Source organism: Artibeus jamaicensis, unplaced genomic scaffold (assembly GCF_021234435.1).
Source record: "Artibeus jamaicensis isolate MK-2021 breed Jamaican fruit bat unplaced genomic scaffold, CSHL_Jam_final contig_548, whole genome shotgun sequence".
NCBI lineage: Eukaryota > Metazoa > Chordata > Mammalia > Chiroptera > Phyllostomidae > Artibeus > Artibeus jamaicensis.
The window spans coordinates 16,143,883-16,150,409 of NW_026521883.1; positions in this window are offsets into that span (position 1 = coordinate 16,143,883).

Here is a 6,527-nt window from a genome sequence, read left to right on the forward strand (position 1 = left end):
CTTGTCTGATATGTTCCTCCTTAAAGTTCTAAAAAGTCTGCAATCAAATATGATCTCATCTTGTTCAAAACCTATGTTGTTTTTAAGACACGAAGAGGGTGAAGTTCTGGAGTTGAATTCCTATAAGTACTGACTAGAAGGAATTTTTCTTCTTTTTAAAATATTTTATTTATTTATTTTTAGACAGAGAGTAAGGGAGGGAGAAAAAGAGGGAGAGAGAAGCATTAATGTGAGGTTGCCTCTCATGCACCCCCTACTGGAGACTTGGCCCGAAACCCAGGCATTTGCCCTAGACTGGGAATCAAACCAGCAACCCTTTGGTTTACAGGACAACAGTCAATCCACTGAGCCATACCAGCCACGATGTAATTTTTAAGTTAAAAAATGTTTAAAAAGCATCTAATGTGGCCATTTGCATAAATGCTTTTACCTCACAGACATTATCAGGAAAGCATTAAAATGCTTTTATTTTTGGTATTAAGTTTAAACATTCAGTCTACTAATGCTGTCTTGGTTTGGTTGTAAGTGGCCTGTAGTTGGTTTAATTCTTCATGGCTTTGTTTACAAATGATTGTAGACTCTGGCTCTCATGTTTGTGAAGTTTAGAGGCAAGCACATGTGGCTAAATATGTAAAGAAATATGATCAGGATCTAAGGCACTTGGTGCTTCAAGTAATCACATTCCCACAATTTCAAGCCACCATTCTCTCTTCTTTCTTGCTTTGTGAATGACATCAGATCACTGTCCTCCCTCGTCAGAAGTGGCTCTAAAGTGCCACAGGTGCTGATACCCCAGTCTCCTCAGCATGTGTCCCTGACAATACAAATGACCTAGCTGTATTCCCAAGTTAAAATAAAATGAAACACTCTAGAATGGAAAGATTCTGGGTCAGGATGACAAACACAAACAGATTGTTTCCTTGAAAAAATATCTAGGTACTTTGAAGAGCACTAGAATTTGCATCACTGTGGAAAGCAGGACTCCGCAGTGGCCTCCGAGACTCCTGCCCTCTGAAGCACACCCCCCATAAATCCCTGCCCTTTGAACATAGGCAGAACCTGTAAATATGGGATGTCGCATACCAGATTACTAAGAAATTGACTTTTAGTTCATCAAAAGGGAGATCATGTGGGTGGGCCTGAGAGACTGGACCTATGAGAGGGCCTATGCGAGGTGACCCACGGGCAAATCTGAGGGCAGGCCACCACCTCTAGGAGCTGAGAGCAACTCCTGGCCAACAGCCAGCAATGCAGGACCCTCGGTCCTACAGCTGCAAGGAAATGATTCTGGAAACAGTCAGAATGAGCTTGAAAGAGGCCCCAACCTCCAGATGGGACCCCAGCCCTAGCCAACATCTTGATTTTATTCCTGTGATATCCTGAGCAAAGAAACGTGTTGTCCTATGCCTGGACTCCTAATCCATAGACACTATGACATAATAAATTTGTGCTGTTTTAATCTGCTAAGTTTTTGGTAGTTTGTTATGTAGCAAGCAATAGGAAACCAATACAATCCCACATGCAAAAGCCCACCTCTGATAACCCTGGTGTGGTGGGTGCTCCATATTCCATTGGTAGGGAAGAGATGTCTCTCTTTAAAACTTTCCTAATGGGATGAATGGTCTGTTGGCCTGATGTTGTTTTTGACATGAATCATGCAAAAGTTCATAAGGATGTCTTGAGCAGCAGTAAATCTCAGTCATTCATTCACTGAGTCAATCATTCAAAAATATTTGAGCACCTAGCATACGCTAGACATGTTTTCAGGCCCTGTTATATATGATGGGACTCTTCCCCCACCCCCATTTTCTCCTGTAGATACTGTTTTCACCCTTTTGTGTATTTTGGGAGGCTGAATTTTACAAACTTCTCTGTAGGGCTTCTGTGTGCTTGGATTCAGCAAATGAAGTAAAAATAGCAAGAAGATAAAAGTATAGAAAGAGAATGCAGTCAAGAGACTTATTTCCTTAGATTTTTCTTTAGATTTGGGTTTCTGTGAGTTAGCTAGCTGTATCCCTCCGCTCTTGTTGAAGTTCATTTCTTAAGCTAACCTCTTCCCCTTGCCCCAGTCCCTGGACATTAAGACCTCCCACTATTGCTAGCCCTGGCATACTGCACTCTCCCTGCTGTTATACCTAAACCCTGGCCACACCCTTGTAAACAGTTTCCTTATCAAACTCTCTTCATTTCTTTGACATTTGACTGTGTTCTTTCCTACCAAGACCTTGAGGATACAGCACTAAAAATCTCCCCCTGAACATTTGGTATTTGAAACAACTGAATCAGGGGACTTGGATTCTAGTCTCAGTTTGCCCTCTACCTGACTTCTGGAACAGTATTTCCTTCTCTGTATAATGAGGGGGAAAAAAAGGTTTAAATTATCTCTAATGCTTCTATTACATTATGTGATGTTCAGAGGAAATATAATTTCTTTATCTGTGACTGATCTGGATTTGCTCATGAATCTCAACCCTTTAGTGTTGAAGAAACTATATCCAGGCCAATCTAATGGAATAATAGAACTATCCTTTTGGATACTATTCGGTCTCTCTAGATAAACACTCAGCCTCTTGAATGTCTTAGTTCAGTCTTTAGTTCTTTTCCAGATTTTTTACAGGATAGCCTCCAGGTGCATGAAAGGAGGGGACTGGCTTACATTATGTGACTTGATGATAAAGGAAAGGACTCTGGATCCTTGAGTGTCTATGGTATCTTCTGATTTCTCTTATCTATCATCTCTTGTTTGCTTTGTTGCAACTTATCCTGCAGTCTTTCACAATGTCTAGGGCAGAAGTCGGCAAACATTTTCTATCAATGGCCAGATTGTAAATATTTTAGGCTTCGGGAACCCTACAGCCTCTGTCACAATTCCCACAGACAACATGTAAACAAATGGGTCTTTATTTTATTTACAAAACCAACCACTAGGCTGGAATGGACCTCTGGTCCACAGTTTGCTGACCCCTGGTCTAGAGGCTCCTTGGCTGACTTGCCAAGTCAGCCCTCACTGTCACTATGTAGACCCAGTCTCTGCATCCTTGCTATTCAGGGCTCCACCTGCAACCCTGGCCTGAGGGGTCCACTTCCAGCCTCTGCTGTGAGGTCACCTCACCAATTCTAGGGTCAGCCCTCAAGTCCCCCAACTCAGAAACAGGGCACATGGGGACAAAGGCTTCAGCCTCTTCCTGCCGTACCCCTCCCTGCCTTGTGTATTCCCCAGTTTAGTTGGACTTTCCATAGACACCCTGTCTTTAAGCTCTGCCCCAAGAAAGGAGAGAAAACACGGGAACTCTGGGCCCATTGTCTCTGGTTCCCTCCTTCTCACCATCCCTTATGGTCAGAAAAATATACAGGGTCTGCCACAAGTAATGCCTCTTTTTTATTACAAAATCTTTTATGACAAAATCATAAGCATGTAATTCTGTAACACAACAATATCACACTCAAGCACACCCTATGACATTTTAGGTGAAATGTTCAAATTAAAACTAAGTATTATACCCATATTACTACCCTGCCAACCACACTCAGGTAGGCATTACTTCTGCCAGGCCTGTATTTTTTTTCCTCCTGACCTTTACTCTTTGTCTACCCTGTTCTTACTCTTCCCATGGCCGAGGAAGCTTCTGGGCCTAGCTGCAATAGTGGAGGGAGTATCTTTGAGTCAGTACTTCCATAGTTCTTAATATGCTCAAGGGGAAAGAAACAAATTTTAGAACTGTTGCCTTGAGGAAATCATCTAGCTTTGGGTCTAACAATTTTCTGCAAAATTACATTTTGAATATCAGAAGTTAAGTATTCACCATTCACTCTCTGTGTCTGCCTTTTGGAGCCACCAGCTCTAGTAAATGCACAGGAGGCCTCTCGTAGAAGTAAGAATTCAGGGAAGCAAACGAGAAAGGCACATTGATATTTTTTCCCTAAATTCTGCTCTTGTTACAAGTGAAAGAAGAAACAAAATAAGGTAGCTGTATAAGATGCACCAGAAAAGCAGCCTCATTCATAAATAGTTGTTCTATTTTTTAATTCAAAGTCAGTATTGATCATTCGCCTAACACAGCGGGTGAAGCTCCAAGTGACTCTGGGCTGTTTACTCTCCAATATAGTTTCAAATGTTTGAGTTTCCCATCCAAGGATGTCAAAAACATGCACTGGTGGCTCTAAGGTACTTCTGAAAGAGAGTGTGTAGAGCAGAGGAAAGAACTTATGCTCCAGGGTCTTGCAGAACTGCACTGCCATCCTCTGCTTTGCCCACAATTGCTATGAAATCATGGCCGAGTTCTTTACTGTGTTTCTGAGTCTAATGCTCCTGATATCTAAAATTAGCTTTATAATATTTAATGTAAACACAACTGCCCAGCGTAGAGCCTGTATGTATCTAGTACATGTTCAGTACTTTGATGACTAAAGCTATTATCAATAGAAGTCTAAAATGCCTTTTATTCAGTCACTCTAGTGGGTAGTCACAACTCTGTTTTGTAAACTGTGTTCTTGTGAAGGGTTGTTAGTGAGCTGAACTGAACTTTGGCTGAATTGGACGGTGCCTCCACAAACCTCTGCTCCCTTAGACTGTGTCTCCTCACTCCTTACAGGTGACCTCCAACAGAGAGAAGCAGTGACACATTGGTTGGTACTGGATCTTGATTACCATTTGTGATAAGAATTGCATATAGTTGTCTTTTCTTTCTTTTAATTTTTTTGCCCTTTCCTTTCTTAAATCATAATTCTTGGCAAGGAATAAACACACCAGCAGAACATACCACTTTAACTGACCACACTGACATTTAGACCTTGCAGTTCATGTCAAGAAAAAAGTAGGTTTCAGATATGTATATGCACTTCTGTTTGTCCCTTTTGTGACAGGCAAGGTAAACTTGTGCCCCCCACCCCCTGCCAATTTTTTGGCTTCATTCTCAATAATACTGGGAAATGCATTGTTAAATTAGGTCAAATAATGAATAGATTTAGAAGTGTTTAAAGGTCAATACCAATTGTTACAACACATTTCCCACAACAAATTCACACCAGAAAATCATTAGATTCAGTACCAAGCTCACTGATGCTGTCTTACTCCATTGATTCCTATTCTCTGTGGGGAGGTGGACTCAATATTATTGCCTGGAGATTGTTTTATGGATTTTAGTTTCTTAATTCCCATGAGAGAGCTCAAATGGCCACAGCTGCTGGGCTTATCAAAGTGTAGCTTCAGACATCTGTACTGTGTTCCCTAATGTTTTTTATATTCTCTATGCTTATTTACATGTAATGTGACTGACCTTCAGCCCAATCACTTTTTAAAAATTTTTGTTATTGCTGTTCAATTACAGTTTATCCCAATGTTTCCTGTTGCTCTCCCCTGCCCCACCCAACCCCCCACTCCCTCAGTCAGTCCCCACACTGTTGTCTATGTCCATGCACCTTTCATACATGGTTCTTGACTTGAGAATTTATTGGAGATACGGGAGGTGGGATTCAAGTGAGTTTCATAATGAAAAAACTCCAGCACAGAGGTAAAAAGATGTCTTTGAGGAGACCCTTCGTCTATGAAAATGAGGAAGTAGAAGAGAAGAAAAATTATACCCACAAAGGCTGCCCCGGTAAGAACTTCATAATAAGAATGGAAGAAGTATGGAAAACAGGGAATAAATTTGATAAATGAACAATACATCCTTGGTCCATCCCAAGCCCATTCTCTCTTTATTCTGAGGCTCTATTCCCTTCTGCTAGCTGCCTGTGCCTGGCTGAGGGGAACTCCCTAACCTCTTCTTCTCATCTGCCATTTCCTGCAACCTCATTAAAATGTACTTCTGGATCCCTGGCCCAGGTAATGGAATTGCCAATAGGATGATCTGATAGTGGGCATGAATATGTTGGTGTCTGCAAGACACTACCTTTAATGTCTACAGTGAGGGTTTGGGTAGCCTGGGACTTGCCTGATTCTAATAGAGAGAAAACCGATTAGTTGAGTGGATTGAGGACAGGCAGCTGCCCTGAAAGATCAGAGCCCCTCCAGTCATACCTGTTTAATTTAAGTGACCAGGCATCCCAGGTCATTGCATCATCAGAATATCAAGTTTAAGTTTGATGAGGTTAAAGCTGAAAGACTTAGGGAAGATGGAAGGGCAGTGGGGCACAGAGGAGATGGCAGTCACAGCAGCCGTGCACTGAGGGAAAATCAAGTTGTTAAAGATGCTAGAAAGTGTGTCTCCCACACAGTGCCTGCTGCTATTCATAGAGTAGTAGAGATGGAATTCCACAAAAAGGAGAGGAGGTGGCAGGGTCGTTGATACAAGTTGGAACTTTCCCACACCTTTAGCTAAACAGTCTTCTTCTGTCACTACTCCAACCTTTGGAACACTGCACAATGGTGTTTTCCTAATGCTTTTTTTATGAGGTTCTCTGGGCAGAAAGATAGATGCTCATTAAGAATCTCTACAAATTTCTACAACTGAGCATGTATTTGTTCTATTAATAGAACATCTGTATAGAACACCTACATATTCTAGCTGTGTTCTAAGAGTGCTGAA